At 41.1% G+C, this 23584-nt stretch overlaps 1 protein-coding gene across 2 annotated transcripts in view; it reads left to right on the forward strand.

Annotated features, from left to right (window-relative positions):
- Nucleotides 1–2575: 2575 nt before the first annotated feature.
- Nucleotides 2576–23584, forward strand: part of LOC308098704 (lysine-specific histone demethylase 2-like) — a 35311-nt gene continuing 14302 nt past the window's right edge. For both annotated transcript variants that reach the window (XM_080447117.1, XM_080447120.1), the window contains exon 1: nt 2576–2627. The gene's annotated coding sequence lies outside the window, so the exon portion shown is untranslated. The remainder of the gene's footprint in view (nt 2628–23584) is intronic.

Here is a 23584-nt window from a genome sequence, read left to right on the forward strand (position 1 = left end):
GCCCTGAGACTGGGTGGTTGGGGTTCATACCATACTGGCCGAGTCATACCAAAGACGACTTACTTAATTAACTTACTTGTGTACCTGTACCAATCAAAGTGTCTTCCTAGCACAGTGTTCTGTGTGCGTTGTACCAATCAATGTTTCTTCCTATTATCAGTGGTTTGTGTGTGTTGTACCAATCAAAGTTTCTTCCTTGCAGAGTGTATTGCAGTTTTTCATGGCCACCAAGCTGAGTAAAATAAGAAGGCCCACACTGGACAAGCCGAGTCCAGAGCGATATGTGCCGGCAGAACTCGTGGGACTCCGGAGCCAGTCCCACGAGTTCTGCAAGTCATGCATGGTGAGTGTTTTTTTAAACTGTTTTCTATGTGACTCGTATTCACATGAGGAGATACTGTGAAGTTGTTTACATAAAGTAATGTGGCAGCTACTGAAAAAATGCTGTTGGTGTATATGATACACCAAGATCATATACACGTGTCGCGTACATATGCTGATGCTGATTTTTTTGCTCTTTTTATTGTTATTATTATTACCTATGCTGCTGCATTGTCTCAAGGAAGCCGAACAAAAATAAGATTTACTCTTATGTACCTGTACACAAGATGTAACAATAAAGCACAACCTTGAACCTTGACCTTGGGTGTTGCTTTCCAAAAAGCTTTTTGGCAAGCGACACCGTGGTACTACAGAGTATAAACCAGGCTTTATGTTCCTCTATAGGGCTGGGTGACCAGGGCTCTGCTTCCAGCCAGACTCATTACCAGCTACGTGATGGGCCTGCACTTGTCCATGCTCCACGCTACGTCAAGAATCAGAAATAGGGTTTGATCATCTCAGAGCAGCAGTGACCACGAGGGGGCCAAACCATGGGAAAGAATCGTCCAGCATGTATCTTCATGGACCCAGAGCATTAATAGAGAGATGTGAAGAAGAGCTCAAATTTGGTTAAATGGGCTGGTTTTAGGATTATGTAAGATTAGGTGTGTGTGTGTGTGTGTGTGTGGCTAGAACACTGACTGGAGCTGTTCATTGATGGGAATTATTTCGTAGATTTTTGGAACTGAACTTTCTTATGTTAAAAGTAATCAAGCTGTTAACAAGATTGAATTGAGTTAACAATGTTTTGTAAACTGGACATGGCATCATACTTGATGGCCAATGGTACCTTTCATAATTATAATCTCTGTATTAATTTGTGTCTTTGTGGGAGTAATGTTTGTCGTCTTACAAATTATTCACATAACCACAGTTTGCAGCCTTCCTTTTGAATGCCTTTAACCATATGAACCCTAGTGTCCCCATTCTGTGTATGTCATTATAGGAAAATATTTGGCAAACATAGCAGACCACCACCTTGTGAGCATGTAGATTCACTATTTTCGGCAAAGACATTTGGTGTAGAGGTAAAGAAAGAAAAAAAAGAGGGGACTAAGTATAGACCTCTGGCGAACAGCGGCCAATGAAGTATATAAGTGGTTTATGACAGTACTTACAATGATGTAAAATCAATGTTGTGTTTTTCTTTTTTGTGGAAACGTATGCATTGATTGATGGACCACATAGGTAATAATAATAGAATTGGACTTAATAATGTAGAGAACCAAAATAATTGAGATCCACACTTACAGCAGCAATGCTTACTAGTAATAGACCTTAAATTACACAGGCATGCATTTCAATTGAATTTCTTATCAGTTGGTTATCAGTTATTATATGAATGAGATCATTTGCCTGGGATGTCTAATGTTTGGTCTAAGTGTAATAACAGGAATTCTAGAGGTGAGTGGTGTTGCGTGCTTTGTACACCAGGTGGAGCTATCTAGCAGAGTCTTTGTTATTACCTGTCCATGACGTGATTTCCCCCCGTGTCACGTGCTGTATGATCATATTGACAGAAGGTCAACCAGAGATCAGTCTCTGTTTTCACCGTAGACAATAGATGACAGTAATGGTCCCTGGGGGGATTTTAAGGAATCACCTACCTATAGGAATTAGAATTACAGGCTTGCTGTTTGTCTTGCTGTTAAAGCAGGACAGCTTTGAAGGAAACTTAGCTAACACGCTGGATGTGCTCAGACCTCAGACCTTGTTTTTAACTCTATGGCACGGACTCAGAGAGCTAGCATTAGGATTGGTGATAGGAGCTCTGGGGTCTAGATCTAGCGGATTAACAGCTACTGGAGTTGTCGTAATAATATCAGCAGTAGATGGAAATGCTCTTTAAGGTCTGAGGCTCAGGATGCAGGACGAGACACAAATAAGGACGCTTGTCTCCGGAAGCTGAACCACGACGACGCGGTGAGGCCTTTGGCCGATTGGAGCTGGACTGGCGGTTTCTATCGACAGACCCCTGGAACCTTTTCTATTATGCGTTCCCCGGATGCAGTACACTCCATATGAGCCTGGCATGGAATCGGTGAGAGAACATCTCTCCTGGGGAAACTTAAAACGTTGTAGGTGGATAAGTTACATCCATGCCTGGATCACAAAGGAATAGCTCAGAGACCTTGTGCTTAGGTTTTCTTTCTGAGCCCGTAGCGGTGGGACAGCAGATTTTCAATCCGGATAAGATCAGTAGGATTGGATCTTATGAGCCTAGGAAGAACCCGATGCAGTCTCTGGTAAGTCTAGTCTTTCTAGTAGAAATGTAGTGTCCTGGTTGTAGCCACTATAGATATATATCTATAGGTATATATGTAGATATATTATAACTATGGTTGTAGCCTAGCAGCTAAAGTATGTTGAGTCCACTCCACACTGTTCTAATCTGATTTCGGTCGCTCAGGTCAACTTTGTGTAACAGTTTGAGATGTAGGTCAAGATCAACAACCATGTAAGGAATGTAGTTAAATAAAACAAGAAAAGCTTCAAAACAGGGTTAAAACCATTTGACGCCGTGTCCACTGAGAAAGCCCTTTGAGCTGGCAGCGCCAAGCCACCAGCCTGCCACAGCAATACATGTCTATGTAACGACGCTCCTTTCAAAAATAGGCATTTGCTTCTCAGCACCACCGCGCTCCGGCCCCCCGCGCTGCCCCCGCTGAACCCGGTGCCCATCGCTTGGTACTGGGTTGAGCGCGGGTGCTCACCGTGCTGGGCGCTTCAAGCTTGAAACGGTTGAACTTTTGGAAAGGAGCGCTGCTCTCTAGATCTTCATCTGTCTCTGTAGTTAGGGAATTTTAGCAATATGTGTGGACCATCTGTGAAAAAATTTACTACCAATAGCTTTCTTCACCAATGTGTTCTTATAGGTGTCTAGAATCACCTCTCAATTAATATAAACCCAAATCCTCGTGGAAAATCCTGGAGAGCCAATCAAAGTTAAGGAGCCCAGAGGGCTTGGGTGAAAAATATGTAAGTCTAAAATGAACTTGTGAGGTGTCTAACTAGGGGTTTTCAGGGGTGCTGAATCCATTCCAACCATTATTTTTGAGTAAAAATGTCTCCCTGGCCATCTAATATTGGTATATTGGTTATTGTTAGTGTATAATCAGTGTATAATCAATGGTAGGGGATTGGGGTGTTGTTGAATTGATTCTATTCTGAAAAATAAAATAAGAAAATATTGCTAAACACTTGATAAGAGTGTACACGGGATACACTGTCTGCATGTGGGGAAGGAGCGGGAGTGTTGCATCCTGGCAAATATGTCTGGACGATTTTAAGGTACGGTAATCTACTTTTTGGCATTTATTTTCCTCTGCTGGCAAAACTTTTGATTACTGTGAATTTAGATGTCAATTTTCTCTAGCCTTTCTCTGTCTGGATAAAAGGTAGCCACATACAGTATGTGCATGATTAAATTATTTGACTTTGAGTGGAAGCCTACAATGAGGAGCAAGAAAAACAATTATAAAAATTCATTTGAATCTTACATACAAAAGACTTACCAGGGTTTCTTTCAGCAAGTATTATGGTAGATCAAGTGTGCCAGCTAGCACTTGAACTACTTGACCCAGACAATGCCCTGCGTCTTTTCTTCCTGTCTGGCCGTTGGTCTTGCTCATCTTGCTCTAAAGAATAGATTATGTTTAAAGTTTTTATTAAATCATGATGTCACTCACAACATAGAATAGGATTGAAATCTGCAAGTGGCAACTTTCATCACAATGAAAAAAAACTTCCAGTGGATATACTTCTTGCACAACTGTATAGCTCGGTTTTGCATTCCAAATGGTATCTTAGTTTGGGGTCATCTCAGTTTTTCCAGTCCTCATGAAGTCTTCTGATTAATGCTGCATCATCCACACTCTCAGAATAAGACAAAATCTATGCATAGCCTTTTTGGGTGACTTTTGAGAGCTCAGTCTCAGGACTAGCCTGGTAAACCCTCCCTCCGGAAATCTCATTTCCATTTGATTTCAGGAGTGAGTCTGGCCTGATCCGCCTGTCTGCAATATTGGCTGTGCTGGAGTTGGGCGGGAGTAATACCGTTGACTGACAACCCCTTCAGCCAATGATAATTTTTCCCCTTCAGCCAATCAGCAGTTCACCAGTCTTAATGTGACGCGACGGGACTTTTGAGACAGCCATACCCAAAATGGGTTGCCTTATTCGGATAAAATGGTGTCACTGCCCGCCCCTACCGGTTCTCTAAATTTTTATTTTTAAATAGGCTTTGTCATGATTAATTGACCACATATATGAAGTTAAACTAAATTCTATCCAAACGATATCTTATAAGTAAATTCCGTGCCTCAAAATAGAAGTTAGAGAGCTTTTTGAAGTAAAAAAATAGCGGAGAATTGGCCGCACAAGAAAAAGATGGCTGCCGTTCGTGTTTTGGGCTCACTCGAACTCGCCACCTGATTGGCCAACGTAAGCTGTCAATCACAGAACAATGAGCGACGACGCTGATAGGCCCGGCCGTTTGGCATACAGAGCCAATATTGCAGAAAGGCGGATCATGCCAGACTCACTCCTGAAATGAAATGGAATTGAGATTTCCGGAGGGAGGGTTTACCAGGCTATCTCAGGACCACCACAGATGAAGCACCTTAAGCCACAAGCTACAGAATCCTCTTCCATGTTGTCTACTAAAAGACAAGTGTCATGATTGTTTAACTAATGGTTGTTCAATGTAAGCAATAGGCTAGAGAAAATTGACATCTAAATTCACAGTAATCAAAAGTTTTGCCAGCAGAGGAAAATAAATGCCAAAAAGTAGATAAACTACCGTACCTTAAAATCGTCCAGACATATTTGCCAGGATGCAACACTCCCGCTCCTTCCCCACATGCAGACAGTGTATCCCGTGTACACTCTTATCAAGTGTTTAGCAATATTTTCTTATTTTATTTTTCAGAATAGAATCAATTCAACAACACCCCAATCCCCTACCATTGATTATACACTGATTATGCACTAACAATAACCAATATACCAATATTAGATGGCCAGGGAGACATTTTTACTCAAAAATAATGGTTGGAATGGATTCAGCACCCCTGAAAACCCCTAGTTAGACACCTCACAAGTTCATTTTAGACTTACATATTTTTCACCCAAGCCCTCTGGGCTCCTTAACTTTGATTGGCTCTCCAGGATTTTCCACGAGGATTTGGGTTTATATTAATTGAGAGGTGATTCTAGACACCTATAAGAACACATTGGTGAAGAAAGCTATTGGTAGTAAATTTTTTCACAGATGGTCCACACATATTGCTAAAATTCCCTAACTACTGTCAGACTGAAGACAACACACCCGGTCTGACGTTGAATCGTTGCCACAAAGCCACGTGAAGCCCGCCTCATTTACCATTGTTTTCAGCCAAGCTATATGTTAATAGATCAGGAGGACATTTGATTTGAGCACAGTAATGGTTGATCGGTTTGAATGTTGTAATAACGTCCATGTGAGTGCTATGGACATGATGCATGCATCCACGGTGCTCCTCAGCTCAAAGCCGCGCGTTATGGCGACGCCATCACAGTGTTTTGTCTGTAAAATAAGTGATTTATTTTGGGCGCTTTAATTGTGTGCTGAGTGCTCTCTCTCGCCATGTTAACAAGCTAAGAGCCTATTTATTTATATATAATAGTTAGTTCAAATCGTGAGTTTTTTGTTTGTCTGGACTCTCAGTGAGTCTGGTTCATATGTGTGTGTGGAGGTCAGGTGAGCGTTTATATGGGTGCTTTAACGATGCGCGCTCAACAATGACAATGACTTCGTGGTGGGTCCGCTAGGGGCCGCGGTCCGGACCAGTCCAGTTTATTAGTGTAGGCTACACACTCTTTTTGTGTACAGTTGGGTGGCCCTTAAAAGGACCGTTTTTGTGGGAGATGTAACTCCAAGCCAAGGTCACTGCAGTGACAGACTCCTTCCTCCAACTCTTCTCCTCTACGCCACTATCATGGAGAGGATTTGTTGGATTTGGAGCATCTGTAGCTGCAACCGATCAGTCTGTTCAAGGAACTCCTGATGGTCCTCTCTACTCCTCTGTCTCCTCTCCTCCCTCCTCTGTCTCCTCTCCTCCCTCCTCTGTCTCCTCCTCTCCCTCTTCTCTCTCCTCATCTTCCTCCTCATCAGCAGGTAGTGGTTAAGAGAAACGACCGTCTCCTCCATGATGTAGGAAGGGTAGGCGCTCAACTGACGGTGTTCAATCGGTTCAACCATCTCTGATGCAAAGGAATCTTCTTTCAGCTCAGGAACGATAACGACGTGGAGCGGTAACCGCTGCGCTTTTATACAGGTGCATATGCAAATTAGGTGCGCGACTCCCATGATATGATTGGCTGACAGAAGACGCGAAAATCCGTAGCGTTTAAATTGCAGTCAGCCAATCAGGATATGACGGCGAGTAGCGTCGTATCGTGATTGGATGACTAACTGCCGACGGGATAGATGCTTTCTTCATTAAAAGGATAACTGATGCTGCGTTAAAACCAAAGGACGCCTTTGTGAAAAAAACGCCTAATGGGCGTTTTTTTATCCAACTGGGCGTGTACAATGAGCTGTCACTCAAGTCTCCTCAAGTTTGCTTTTTCCAGGCGAGACAAAAACGGGTTGTTTGAGCAGATGCGCATTATGAAGTCAAAAATGAAAAATAGCAGCTGTAGATGAGAAATAAGTCTATATTTAGTTACTACATAACCTATTTATGGATACAAAATCTACATAATGTTTATAAACAAGCTGCTAAATTACTCAACGAGCCGTCTGGTCGCTCCCCCCCCATGCTGCTCTCTGTGGAGCCCGTCATAGGAGCCCGATCACGGGGAGCACATCTCGGTGGTTCCCTGTGCTAGAAATGACCAAATCTCAATAAAAAAAGCACAAACCTAACTACTTCACAAGAACAATCTTCAATACTTTAACATGCACAGCTGCTAATTAAAAACATTCATATAAATTCGCGAATGCTGTGTGGAAAAAGCATCAGGGAACCATGCCTGCACCAGCTTGAACATAGCAGATCTACAAGTGATCTCCTCACAACCGCATCGCGACCACCGGACTGGAGCTGTGTTTAAACTTCTGTTGTCTGTCTATACTCTATAGATGTAGGTCTAGTACATCTGCTAGATTAAAAACTTTAATATTTTGTTTTTGTGGGTAGGCTATGTGTTTTTAGTCCACGATCGGCATTCAATGGTTAGGGGGACAGTGACAGAGCTAAAGTAACTAAGTACATATACTCAAGTACTGTACTTAAGTTCTTGAGGTATTTTTTACTTTACTGGAGTATTTCCAATTTTCAATACTTTTACTTCTACTCCGCTACATCCCAGACGCAAATATTGTACTTATACTCCACTACAATTATTTGACAACTTTAGTTACTATGTGGATTTTGATACAAAACCACTTCACCAACCCTATATACATTTCGGCAATTTGAGAATAGCAGATTTACAAGCTCACAATGTTTAATGTTCACAACAACAATAATAACTATAATAATAATAGGCCTATATATATCTGATATATATATATATATTTTATTATTATAATAAACGATCTATCTTATGCATAGGCCTATATTCTACACTCTCAGAGTTATGGGGGTCCTTGAAATTAAAAGGTTTGCGCACCACTGTACTGGTGGACTCCTACTGTAATGTGCCATAGTAAATCAGTGTCAGACATATTCTGAAGAAAACCTGGAGACTTTCATTCAGTAATTGGGTCTTATGATCAAAATAAGAACATTATAATGTCAGGTAAAAACAAAATAAAAAAATTGCAGCGGACAAGTCAAGCCACAAACATGTTTGTCTGTGTACGGACATATTGTTGACCCCTGGTCGTGACATGACAAGTTGTGAGCTGGGAGATATAATTATAGGCTATTTTCGTTATTTTCGTTAATTGTTTTGCGCGATAGTTAATGAACATTTAGCCTCCAGTGAATCAGTAGCAAACTAATAGTGTTGTGTTGTCTGCTTTGTTATGATGCGCTAGTCCCTGTTGTTGTGTTGTCCTGTTTTGTATTGTGATGTAGTGTAGTTTTGGGTTGTGTTCTATTTATACTTAGTGTTGTTAATGTAATCCTAATGTAATGTTTACAGAGCATGGTACAGAGGACACGCTCAATAAGCCAAAACCCCTGAAGGACTTGGACAAGAGAGATATTATTATTATCAGGCATGCTATATCATTGTTGTTGTTGCCTTCTTGTGTTGTGTTTGTGTTTACTAATTGCTTTGTTTGTTTGCCTGTATGAGATATCCGTCTGCCTGCCTGCCTGCCTAACTGCCTGTCTGTCTGTCTGTCTGCTTTTGCATGACAAAACATTATTTGACAATTTCATATTCTATGAACAATCACTCTTTGTCTGCAGAACCTTAGTTAGGTTATTTGAGAAGAACAAAACACCCATCAAAAATAAAGATGCATGTAAGCAGTATCATGATGCAGACTCTATTGCTGATGAGTTACTTTTTAAAGTTTGATTATAAAAGTTGAAATACATTTTACAGAGAGGGATGCTGTAAAGCACATTATAATCACATTTTGAATGACAGTTTACCTTGTACTTTGTTAATGTGGTAGCTACGTTTGCACTTACACGTTGGTGGGGCAATTAGAGACAAGTGCATGATGTTGAAATGTGAACCTTCTAATCAATCAATCTGGTGTCTGACTTATTTGAACCAAATAACTGATCTGGTTTCATTTTTCAATTTTAGTGGAATGTCTGAATGGAAGGAAACACCTTTTGGATGAAGAAGAGATGACACCCTCAAGGGACAAGGCTAACGGTAGGCAGGACTTCTTTTTGTTTAATCATTGACCATTTTAAACCCTATATACTTCATTGACTGGAGTCCCCCAGGGCCCCCTCTTGTTTTCCCCTCTACACCAAATCTCTTAGAAGAAAATAGCCGATCTACAAGCTCACAACACGTTGCAATGTGACGGGTCACGAGCTTGCAGATCGGCTATTTTCACTGAATGTCAGCCGATTGTTTTGCCCAATTACAAGAATAAGGAGGCTATGGGGTTCGTGTGGTTAATTAGAAGTTACAGAAAACAGTCTATATTTTGTTCTGTGTTTCAGTGATGGACATAAATATCCCCACCATAATGCCTCTGCAGTGTCACACATCTCACGTTTGTAGAGAGGGAGAAGGTCTGCACACTGTCTTAATGCTCCCAGAAAAATATATTTATTTATGCAGCAGTATAAAAACATAACGTTTCCGCTCTGTGGCCTTCGTCAGGTGTACTGAACAACGTGTGAAAAGGCAGGTGTATAAAGGGAATAGTGGGCAGAGATCGCATCAATCCATGAATGAGGACACCCGGGGACAACAAAATCGAAACGAAATCTGCCTGTTAGATTATAATATATCTGTGTGAAATGTTTATATTTTGCCTGAAGGTGGTGCTAGAGGATAGTTCATGGGTCACACAGTAGTTAGGGTTCATTCAGCAGAGATGCAGAAAAATCTATAAATACATTAACAGTTTCCAATGTACAAGACAACTAAAATAACAAAGAACAATATGGTGTATTCAACTTGCTACTACTCAACTAATTAATGTTTATATGCCAGTAACTTTGAGGATTTACAATGAGTCACATGTTGGTCGCTCCGATAAGTCAACTGTCATATCCAAAGACTGACTTTTAAGCATGGTGAGGGCATCATAGTTTCACTGGTGCTTTCCTTCTTACAGACACTTTAGGTATGGTTATTGTACTGCATTGTTGTCACTTTTCTTTGCCTTGTTGACATTGACACTTTTTATTGCCTAAGCAAGGGTGAGTCATGGTATGGATGGACAGCTGTGACTGTTTTTCTTTTTTGTTCTACAGTATTGGGGAATTGTGTGTATACCTTTTGCTTACATAGTGGGTTGTGTTAAAGGTGGGATACTGTGAGGACACTGTAACCATGTGTTGTTGTTTCTCAAGGACACTTTGACACAAGACTAGGAGGAACCGGGGATGGAAACGGAAACCTTCTGGCTGTACCTCCTGAGACACAGTGGTACATACAGTATGTATGTAATCTGTACTGCTACATTGTTGCTCACACTCTCAATCATGCCATTTATAGATAACTCATGATCGAATAGTTCTAGTAATGTGTTAATGTCACCAAATAATAAGTTGAAGCTATAGTTTTCTTTTACAAATAGTTGGCAAATTTGTTGAAGAGACTCCAGTATGTAGTGATAACACTGACATTCTTCAACAAACAAAATAGTTCTGACTGAAAAGAGAACTTTTAGATTGGATATTTTTGCGAGTCATAGGGAATTAATTGATGGGGAAAAAACATTGAAAGATTAAATGTAGAGATACAAGATTTCTGCCCGACAGCAACACTATATTGGCATTTATAATTCTACTTTTGTTGTATTTTATAGCATGCTTTTATTTTGTATAGGCATTTGTGGACTGCTTTCCACAAGGGCCTGATGCTGAATACAAGAACAAGGGCATTATCATCCAGGTGTGACAAATAACTTGTGGTGCAGAAGAATTTTTTTTTGGCCAATGCTGGACAGTGCAACCAGTATCCTGAAAGTCATTTCAATTATATAAATATTTAAAAAGTTGTATGAAATGACAAACATTAGTTCTATTATGACTTATGAAAGTTGAAAACCGCTTGCATTCATCAAGTGAATCCAGGGATTTAGAGTCTTTGTGTGTGTAAAGCAACTCAGTGGCCTTGTGCTTAGACTAGATTGTATACTATGCACTGAGACTGGGAGGTTGGGTGCTCAGAGCAGCAGTGACCACGAAGGGACCAGAGCATAACGGAGAGATGTGAAGAAGAGCTTTAACAAACACTTGAACTTTTGCATCCCTATTGGCTCCCTGCATAACTGCAGTGTCAAGATTTGAGAAGATGGCATACCCATTTCCTGTTGCAGTTCATCTTCCCATAGCTTCATTTGATCGGCTCTGCAGCAGGTTTGAACCGGACACGCATAATATGACACCTGCTTCTGCTTCAAACCTGCTGCTCAAACAAAGCTATGGGAAAATGGACTAGAATATATGATTTACACTGCATCTGCTCAAATACTGTATCAACATTGATATGAGCTCTACTCAATACTGAATGAAGCCTATATCATTCATCTCTGCTGTGCAGGTCATCAATAAATATTATTTTCAAATATGTTTTTATCTAATGTCCTGTCTGTTCCTGACATACTGTGAATCCATACATCTGTCTTATGTTATATGAGGTCTGGTTAAATGCTGAATTACTACTGACCCTGAACTTTGGTAGAACCTTGTTATGTAAGTTATCTGGGCATAAGCCCACATATTGTCCATCTTTATCTGTTGCTTATGTGTTTCATGATCAGTATATGAAGGTAACAAAGTAGATTATTCATGTACTGTACTGTGTATTGGTATGGAAATAACCAATAACATCACCATAGATGGAGGGGTGTGGTGGTGGAGGTAATAATTGATTCAAGATATTAAGCAATTAAACCCTATTCACTTAGTTAACCGGATCAACCACGGTGACAAGTTGTGAGCTTGTGGATCGTCTATTTTCGGCAGACCCCTAGGGGACCCCGGTCAACGAAGTATATAGGACTATATATCTATGTATATAGGTTAATGGTCATATGCACAATATGGAAATGGACTTAAAGCCTAACTTGGACATTGTCACAAGAATACCAAAGAGTACATATATTTTCTTAACAAGAAAACTGCAGATGGAACCAATAATGCATTCAGGTACAATTAAAATGTCATATGGACACAAGCAAGTTAATTAAACAACAATGGTATCGATAGATGCCATCATTTTTCCAGAAATGTTTGCTGGACATATTTGTTATTGTTTACAACAGCACATTTCATTGATGAAATAAGGTTCCAGTTTCCACACAACCTGAGAGTTGCACAACTCATTGCCACTGAGCAGCTGCACTGGTGTGCTGTCTCCTCCTGCTGGTTCATTTGTTTCTATGTGTGCAGGTTCTTATATTGAGCGTTTCATCACAGTGATAATTGTATTAAGGTGCTTTAAATGTGTCCCTCAGTCTCGACATTAACCCGATGAAAATGTCAAGAAAAGTGCAATAAAACATGTGACCAGACCATTTCAAGACCACTAGACACTATTTGACTATCACTAAACAGGATAGGTGGGCACTATAGGACATCTGGGCACCATATTTTTGGGATGACTGGGCACCGGAGAGGTGGGCACCAGGATAACTGGACATTAAGTGCCCACTCGTCCAAGGTGCCCAGTTGTCCCTATTGCCCAGATGGTTTTGGTGCCCACCTATCCTGTTACCATATAGCCTACTACCCACAATTTGAACACATTGCCCACAGTCCAAGCCATATTTATACCCAAGAGATAGTTCAAACCGTGCAGTGTGATTAGCTAACAGGCAATAGTGGCTGAGTTTAAGTAACAACGTTAAACAATGGACTAGGCTAAAAGCAACGATTTTGGGAAAGTGAACACTTAACACGATCTTATTTGTTGTGTTACTAAAGCGTATTGATTGGTTCTGGCGGCAGGCTTTGAGCCTGGGCTCGCATCGCATGACACCGGCCCGGTGCTTCCCCCTTGCCGGCTTGTGGCGCTTCGGCGCCCGTTGCTATTGCGGGTTGCGGCTCAGGAGGACCGGTGTGACGGCGTCGACCGGGATGGGCGAGTGACCGGTGGCCCCGCATTTTCACTGCACACTGCACAGTAGTTTCTAGTGTATAGGTTACACACTCTTTCAAGATACAAGTGTTTGGCCCTTAAAAGAACCGTTTTGTTGTGGGTCAAAATACTTCAGGCTAGTGGCTCACTGCAGTGACAGACGGTCCAGAAGAATCTTGATGTCATGCAACTGAGTTCTCTGACGGTTGTATCTCTCTCGGCTGGCTCTCCCTCTATACCGCCTCTTCCTCTGACTCTGGGAGCCGGAGGAGGTACAGGAGTCAGAGGAGTTGGAGATGGTGATGGAGCTAGAAGGAGCCTCCTTGCCGTCAGAATGGTGGATGACGACCTGCCGGTCAGGCTGGCTTTCAGGAACTTTAACCATCGTTGAAAGGAAAACTCTCAGAGTGAATGTAGCCTCTTCAGATGAACAGGAACAATAAGTACAGTCTGTTAACTGCTGCTGCTTTATACCGCAACACGTGCGTGCATATGCAAATTAGGTGTGCTGCTCCCATCATATGATTGGTTCCTGACAAACTGTGCACGCCAGCCAGGTGCACGCCAGACAGAGCACCAGAGCGTGCACGCCTCAACAACTCTGCAGTGTCAGAGAATTGTTGTTTGTAAACAGCGATGTAAAGTAACTAAGTACATTTACTCAAGTACTGTACTTAAGTACAGTTTTTTTTACTTTACTGAGTATTTCCAGTTTACAGTACTTTTACTTCTACTCCACTACATCGCAGACAGAGGCAAATATTGTACTTTTACTCCACTACAAATATTGTTCTATAGTTAGCCTACTAGTTAACTTTGTAGATTTTCATTGTTATTATAAAACATACATTAACCACTTCAACCATATACATTTCGGCCATTTGAAAATAACTGATCTACAAGCTCACAAATGCTTGTAGATCAGCTATTTTCAAAAGATTTTTATACATTTTAGTGTGGGGACATTCAGCATAATGAGTACTTTCTACTTTTGGTACTTTAAGTACATTTTGTACAACTTACTTGTAAGAGAGTATTTCTACATTGCAGTATTTGCTCCAAAATGTTAAAAAAAAAAATATATATATATATATATATATATATATATATATATATATATATATATATATATATATATATAGCCTGCAACAATACAAGGGTCTCGGTTCGGTACGGCTACGAACCAAACGATATCCTATAATATACTTTATTTATTTTTAAACTTCAGACGATGCGCTCTGTGCTCAACATACTAACCTTCAATGGATAACCTTCAATGGATCTGCGATCATCTATGAAACCTAGAACTACCTGCTCCTCCCCCTCGCTCCCCCCACACAGAGTAAACAAACAAAAAAAGTCAGCCGAAAGAGAAAACACGCTGAATTTAAACTGTTACAACAATGGCTAATGCCACAGAGGGACCAGAAATAGAAGACCCTCCACTATTCATTCTGACCCGGGGATGGCAAAAGAGTCGTGGATAAAAAGACTACGGTATGTCGCAAGTGTTTCACGACGATACATTACGCCAGTGGAAATACTACAAATATGTCAACTCATTTACGCAGACATCACCCCGATGTGACAATACTGAAATACATGTTCTTTCATAATTACCAAGGCTACCATACACTTCCAAGTTCCAGGGAACATATCATAGCTGTTATTTTGCGACATTGCGAGGCATTTTGGTTTCCTCAACCATCTTTGGTTTCCAAACTATAAAATGTTTAAATCAAGCAGTGGTCATCTTGACAATTGCAAGTGTGTGTGTGTGTGTGTGTGTGTGTGTGTGTGTGTGCAAGCGCGTGTGTGTGCGTGTGCATCAGTGTCACATATCACAATATAAGTAGGTCTACATGTTTGGCATTTTTATAGATCACCCAATTTTGAGGTATTTGTACTTTACTTGAGTATTTCCAATTTCCAATACTATTACTTCTACTCCACTACATCTCGGATCCAAATATTGTACTTTTACTCCAATATAGCTGTAGTATACAACCCTCGTAGACGTATTTATGATTCTGACGTTTTCAATCTACGAGAGTTGTAGGGTGCACTTCCCATAGTGACCTGGACTTTCTGCACTATGCCCCGTAGACACTCCAAACATTGTACAAAATGAAAATAAAGGCGCTTACCGCCGAGCCCCAAATGTTAACTGGGTCTACGGGGTAGTAGTGTAATGTAATAATCCATATCTTTCAATAAAGAAGTGTTTTAATGCCGTCTGTGGCCGATTCTGTCGGAAGTTCCCAATGGGCGGTAGTGACGGGAAGTGAGGGGGCGCATCCGGTGAAACCCGGAATTACACTAAATGTAAACAGGAAGTAAACGAGGGTGAAAAAATGGCGTTCGGCCACAGACGGCATTAAAACACTTCTTTATTGAAAGATATGGATTATTACATTACACTACTACCCCGTAGACCCAGTTAACATTTGGGGCTCGGCGGTAAGCGCCTTTATTTTCATTTTGTACAATGTTTGGAGTGTCTACGGGGCATAGTGCAGAAAGTCCAGGTCACTATGGGAAGTGCACCCTACAACTCTCGTAGATTGAAAACGTCAGAATCATAAATACGTCTACGAGGGTTGTATACTACAGCTAACTCCAATACATGTATTTGAAAACTTGAGTTACTTAGTTACTTTGTAGATTTTGATTATTACAAAACACACATTAACCACTTTTCAGCCATTTGAAAATAGCAGATCTACAAGCTCACAATTGCTTGTAGATCAGCTATTTACGACATTCCCCCGGATGTGATTGAAAAAGGTCACGCCTCACTTCCTGTTACTGTGTGTGTGTGTGTGCTATGTGTGTGCTATGTGTGTGTGTATTGTGTAAAGAGTAGAGAGCAGAGCAATAGCATAGAGTCTAGTGAGTAGTAAGTAGCCTAAAACCCTATGGGATTGGGAACGTATCCACGTGGAGCTGTTGATCCGCACCCTTCTGTAGAAGAATTTGGAGACTACTGGACACAAAGATAAAGAGAGGTTGGACAGACAACAGATGCCAGGATGTAGCCCTGATGAGCCGCTCGATGGAGACCTCCAGCTCAGAGACCTTGTGGTGGAGACATTGGTTTCCTTTCGGAGCCCGTAGCCCGTAGAGACAGCAGATTTTCAACCCGAATAAGATCAGTAGGATTGGATCTTAGAGCCTACGAAGAACAGAACCCGATGCAGTTGTATAGTCTCTGGTAAGTCTAGTCTCTTAGTATAAATGTAGTGTCCTGGCTGTAGCCAGTAGATATAGATATATGTATATATATTATAACTATGGTTGTAGCCTAGCAGCTAAAGTATGTTTAGCCATGGTTCACATGACGCTCGACTGTCATGTTTCAGGGCTAAAGTATGTTCAGTCCACTCCACACTGTTCTTCTCAACCAATGGTTGTTTTGTTGCGTTTGAGATGTAGGATAGGACGATATGACGCTGAACGAAAACTGATGAGCGTTTATAGTGCAACGCGCGCGTGAATATGCAAATGTGGTGCACGACTCCCAGACTATGATTGGCTGAACGAGAGTTAAACACGTTTCTTGTTTTAGTTTTAATATTAGAAAAACTTTTAGTTGTTTGAATCAATACAATTTTACAAATGGATTCCCAGATTGTAGCATTAATCTGCTAATGCTAACATTCAAATGGATTCTCAAAGGCATGGATTAAAATGAACCTATAGAAAGGTTTCTTGTTTGTTAACATTATTGGCCCTTGCATCCCTGGGGTAAAAGTTCATAATTATTGTGACCCCACACGCAATGCACCTGTCAATCATTTTCGCTTACTCGCCTCCTGCGGTGTTACGCTGAAATGTGTGACCTGTCGAAATATTTGACCATATTGGACTCCACATAACAAGTCCTCAGTCACATGACATAATATTGGCAGGTCACACGTTTCACCATAACACTACCAAAGTTGCTCATTGAAGGAAGGTTACATGTGTTTCTGCTGTCAATTCGGCTGTTTGAATCTCGTGGAAAAGTGTAGATATTTTACTAAATTCACGTTTAATGCCTCAACCTTCAAATGGATATGAAACTATAGATGACAATCTGACTGTAATTAATTATTGGCTGAGTCTGATTGTAACTGATAAACTCACCAATATTGCTGTATGGTAAGCTTATCCTCTTTGTCTGTGTCAAGTATTTATTTATTATCTTTTAATCCACCATTGTCATGTTATGAGTCATATAAGCTCATAAGTAACATCACGTTGTGACATGACAAGTTTTGATTGCCGAGATCGGCTTGCTCTGGTCCAATGCTATGGACCAGAGATAGAGATTGGCTATTTTCGTTATTCTTGAACATTTTTGAAAATGTGTTGTGACAGTCACAACACCTATAGAGCATCATAACAAAGCAGTCACAATGTGACTGCTTTGTTATGATGCTATAGTCTTGGCTTTGTTGTGTTGTAGTGTAGTAGTGTAGTTATGTTGTGTTCTATATATACTTGTTAATTGAATCCTAATGTAATGTTGTTTACAGAGCATGGTACAGGGCCACACTCAATAAGCCCAAAGTAGACTTGTCATCCAAATCCCTGAAGGACTTGGACAGGAGAGGTATTGATATGAGTAGCTGTACAATCTGTTTGATGCTTTCAACCCTCGACATGCTATATCATTGTTGTTGTTGCCTTCTTGTGTTGTTATGTGTTTTGTTTGCTAACTGCTTTGTTTGTATGCCTGTATGAGATGTCTGTCTGTCTGTCTGCTTCTGAATGACAAGAACATTATTTGACAATATCATATTCTATGAACAATCACTCTTTGTCTGCAGATCCTTAGTTAGGGTATTTGAGAGGAAAAAACCCATCAAAAATAAAGATAATTGTGAGCAGTATCATTATGCAGACTTTATTGCTGATAAGTTACTTTTGAAAATGTGATTATAAAACTTGAAATACATTCTACAGAGAGGGATGTTGTAAAGATTATAATCAACACATTTTGAATAACAGTCTACTTTGTTAATGTGGTAGCTACGTTTCCACTTACATGTTGGTGCCTAATTGTCTAATTGCATGATGTTGAAATGTGAACCTTCTGATCAATCAATCTGGTGTCTGACTTATTTGAACCAAATAACTGATCTGGTTTCAATTTGAGTGGAATTTCTGAATGGAAGGAAACACCTTTAAAATGATGAAGAGGATACTAACATCCATAAGGGTCAACAGTAGGCAGGACATATTTTTGTTTTATCATTAACCATTTTAAACCCTATATACTTCGTTGATCCTTTTTCCCCTTCTGCACCAAATCTCTTAGCAGAAAATAGCCGATCTACAAGCTCACAACACGTTGCAATGCGAGGTGTTATGAGCTTGCAGATTGGCTATTATCGCTGAATGTCAACCGTTTGTTTGCCAATTACAAGAATAAGGACGCTATGGGGTTCATGTGGTTAATTAGGAGTTACAGGAAACATTCAACATGTTGTTCTATGTTGTCTTAATCAACATGCATTTCTAATTCCTAATCTTTCTATTCATTTGCAAAGGAGATGTGATGGACAAAATATGGTAAGGTGCCTCTGCAGTGTCACACATCTCATGTTTTCCATATTTCAATTTCAGATGACTATAAGCTGGGTATCTGTGCTGTAGCTGACATCAGTAAGGCCTTCCTGACCAAGCAGAAGCGTGTGGAGACGTTCTTCTAGTCCGCGGTGAAGAGCAGTCAGCAGAAGATGGATTAGCGATGGAAGACACAGCAGAGGTACAGGTTCTATACCAGCGGCTATAGCTGATGTTAGTGAGCCTGCCTAGGACTCTGGAGGTCCTAGGCGGACAATATAGACATACTGGCCCTCATTTATCAACGCAGCGTATAAACCGGCGTATATTTTTATATATTCGGCCGTACACCAACGTCGAAGTCACATTTATCAACGAATCCTACACAGCCAATCCTGGCGTACATCAGGTCGGAGCTTTGATAAATCTCACGTCTGAAAACGAGCGTCATTTAAATAACACGCCCTTAAATATTCTCAAAACGCCCGATTTTACGACATGAAGAAGAATCAGAATACGACCAAAGACATCAAAAGCCAATAAGAAAGTTTCCCCCGATCGCCTCGCCTCGCTGCATGTCAAGTCACACACACACGCACACGCCTCTCTCTCTCTCTCTCTCTCTCTCTCTCACACACACACACACACACACACACACACACACACACACACACACACACACACACACACACACACACACACACACACACACACACACACACACACACACACACACACACACACACACACACACACACACACGCACACACGCACGCCCAACTGTGTCTTTCATGTAATCCGTAGCGGTACAATCTTTGTCACGTAGGCTTGTAGCCTACATGAATGACATATTATGATACCAATCACATCGCCATGAATGGAATACGTTTGTATATTAATTTATTTAACCCATACCGAGCAGTGCACAAGCAGTCATGTAGGATATTCCCTGTGAGACTCGGACGGGCGGCAGTGATTCGGCGGCAGTGATTCCGCCACGTTAATAAGAGATTGGAGCGTCCGGTTTATATCGTTAACCCAGCCAGGTTGTAGTCTTCAAAACTCTCTATGACATAACTCCATAACATAGGACAAGCTACTGTAAGTTTGTACACCTCACTGTCCATGAAAAGATCGTCGGGAGTCCCGAAAATGCGCTCGCAGAAGCGCTGTATATTTTGAAAATAGCAGATCTACAAGCTCACAACGCGTGGCGATGCAACCCGTTTTTGAGCTTAGATCTGCTATTTTAACATAGCCAATGCAACTGAATGACTGTTAAAGCAGTTTGTTTAAATTACTTTATAAAATGTTATATTTTCAGAGGGATTATTTATTAGTGTAGATATACATTTAGGAGTGGATTATGTGTCCAGATGCCTGTCAGACAGTCAGACAATGCTGCTCCGCAGGTCTAGAATGGAATAAACGGGCGCAGCCAACCTCAACAACTGGTCTCGACCAGACGTGAGATTTCAGCTTACGGTAGGATGAAGCCCAAGTCAGGATATATTGATAAATGCCGAAAGGTGCGGTGATCTCGCCGTACGCCCATTATTTGGGCTGCACCGCGTTGATAAATGAGGGCCAATGGCCCTCATTTATCAACGCAGCGTATAAACCGGCGTATATTTTTCCATATATTCGGCCGTACGCCAACGTCCTACACAGCTGATCCGAGCGTACATTTGGTCCCAGCCTTGATAAATCTCACGTCTGAAAACGAGCGTCATTTAAATAACACGCCCTTAAATATTCTCGAAGCACCCCGATTTTACGACATGAAGAACCAGAATACGACCAAAGAAAGAGTTTCGCCGCCTCGCCTCGCTGCCTGTCAAGACACACGCACGCACGCACGCATGCACACGCCTCTCTCTCTCTCACTCTCACTCTCACTCTCTCTCACACACACGCGCCCAACTGTGTCTGACTCTTTCATAATCCGTTATGGTACAATCTTTGTCAGTCACGTAGGCTTGTAGCCTACATGAATGACATATTATGATAACAATCACATCGCCATGAATGGAATACGTTTGTATATTTATTTACCCCATACCGAGCATTGCGCGTTCGAGTTACACTAAAGCAGTCATGTAGGCTATATTCCCCATGAGACTCGGGCGGTCTGCAGACTGCAGTGATCCCGTGCCACCACCCACGTTATAAGAGATTGGAGCGTCAGGTTTATATCCTTAACCCAGCCAGGTTGTAGCCTATATAACTCTCTATGACATAACTCCATACCATAGGACAAGCTACTGTAAGTTTGTAGACCTCACTGTCCATGAAAAGATGGTCGACGCAAAAGCGCTCGTATATTTTGAAAATAGCAGATCTACAAGCTCACAATGCGTCGCCTTGTGAGCTTGTAGATCTGCTATTTTCAATGCAGCCAGATCTGCAATCTTATCTGAATGACTGTTAAAGCAGTTTGTTTAAATTACTTTATAAAATTTTATAGTGTAGATATACATTTTGGAGTGGATATATGTGTCCAGATGCCTGTCAGACAGTCAGACAATGTTGCTCTGCAGGTCTAGGATGGAACAAACGGGCGCAGCCAAAGTCAACAACTGGTCTCTACCAGACGTGAGATCTCAGCCTACGGTAGGATGAAGCCAACGTCAGGATATATTGATAAATGCCGAAAGGTGCGGTGATCTCGCCGTACGCCCATTATTTGGGCTGCACCGCGTTGATAAATGAGGGCCATTGGCTGTGTGGAGTAGAAGAAGGTGCTACAGTAAATGTACTCTTAGGTGTTCATGAATTGTCTAACCTTGTTATATGGCTATAGAGTGTTAATAACTGCACACATTGGTTTCAAATTGGGATTCCTTTTGCCTGATTGCATTTCTGCATGTGTCAAACATTGATACAGCATTTATATACTCTGTAGTTTGTCATATTTTGCTTTGATTATTTCAAGGAAGGAAGTCCTAAATATGAAGCCACCAGAGGTAATGTTTTATTAAATGAATTAACCACTTGGACCATTCCTATTCTGGAGTTAACATTTAGCAGAAAATAACAGATATACAAGCTCACAACCCATTGCAACGCGATGCGTTGTGAGCTTGTAGATCGGCAATTTCTGGTTAAGATATCTAGTGTAGTCCATAAGAATACGGTCAACTAAGTATGGTGGTTCAAAAACATTCACACAGTTAAATTCTCAGACTTGGTTCATGCATGTTGTACCTCTGCTCACATATATTGGTCTGTGTTTACTACAGTTCTGTGCCCAGATCCTTGATGTATACCCTTATATTATGACTCTGTTTTGCCCTATTTTCTTTTACATTTTGGATGCAGCTGAGCTCCTTCCAACAGCTGGAGGAGATGGAGAGACTGCACAAGGCCATTGGTTAGGACCTTTTTACTGTCTATGGTGAGCACACACACACACACACACACACACACACACACACACACACACTCAAATGTTTTCAGTACTACTTTCCTCCAGTACCCATGCAGTCACATCTAACGACATGTCTTAAGCCCTACTGTATGTACCTAGCCGAACTACAAGCTCACAACAAAGTTACTTCGGGATATGTTTTGAACTTGTAGATTCACTATTTTGGAAATTAGCTTTTAGAAGTTACTTTAGAAATTTGCCCTGAATAGGAATGCCAGGGTTAATGTGGTTTAAAAAGTATGGGCTATTAAACGTACACGCATTTTAATGTAAACAGTGTGTTTGTGTTGGGTGTGTTAGCATCCGTCCAGAGGTGAGCGAGGAGGCTCTGTGCAGCACCAAGGACGTGCAGAAGCAAGTGGAGGAGAAGTACAAGGTGCTGGAGAACAAGATGAAGAACGCAGAGACTGAGAGAGAGAAGGAGCTCAAAGCTTCTCAGCAGAAACTCAACGCGGCCAAAGCTGATGCTTTCAATAAGAAGCTCAAGGAGAAACAGCAGGTATGCAGATTTCTGGTGTCTTCATGTTGCCTGCCAGTGAGACAATGTCATAAAGTTAAGTTAAAAGGTGTTGTAGGACTGTTTCTAGGTAGTTTGCCTTTAGCAGCAAAAAATAAGCACTAAGCACTCATAGAAAACAGTTTATTTTTGTTTATTTGGTATTAGTAAATAAAAATACAAATTTGCAGTGATAATAACACATGTCATAGAGGCTATGTTGCACAGATTTTAATACAGGTGGGTCTTGAGATTTTGACTTGCACTTTGGTGTGCCATGGGCACAAAATGTTTGAAAACCACTGGTCTAAAGAATAATGCCATTTCTGTGCATAGTTTGCTGTATGTTAAAGAATGATGTAAACATTGGAGTAAAGCAGACCTATATTGTGGGGTAAACAATTACAAATACCATATTTTCCATATCAAAATCTACAGTATGCGATATGACCCTAATTTCTATCTTTGGGGCAAAAAAACTGCTTTTAAGAGTGGACAGGCCACAGTGCCACGTCTTACCCGTCTTCTATCATCTCATCCTGTCTTCTGTCCATGTGTGGGCACATCCATGCATATAGGTGGCCCTGGAGTTGGAGGAACTGCGAAGAGAGCAGGCTGGTTATGAGATCAACAGATCCAGGCAGTGGATGACGCCATGAAAGCCATTAAGGAATAGATAGCTAGTATGTCCACCACAGTGGCCCAGAACAAGGTAAAGTATATACTAGTTTAGTAGTTGGGTGAGGGAATGAAGATTTTGACTGTGACAGATGCAGTTTCTGTATGTTTTAGTGTGTCTATGTGTCGTCCAGTAAGCTACTACCTTGTAGTAAATATGGATTATAACAACAACTGAAAATGTCCTGTATGTTTTCCACAAATCCCATTTCACTGTTCAGTCCTTTACTCCATAGGAGGCTTTGTGTAATGCTCAGGAGGAACTAGCCCAGCAGAAGGAGGTGATCATGACTAAGGACAAATAAATTAAGGTAAAAACCATT

This window comes from Gymnoscopelus braueri (genome assembly GCF_963280865.1).
Source record: "Gymnoscopelus braueri genome assembly, chromosome: 1".
Classification (NCBI taxonomy): Eukaryota; Metazoa; Chordata; class Actinopteri; order Myctophiformes; family Myctophidae; genus Gymnoscopelus; species Gymnoscopelus braueri.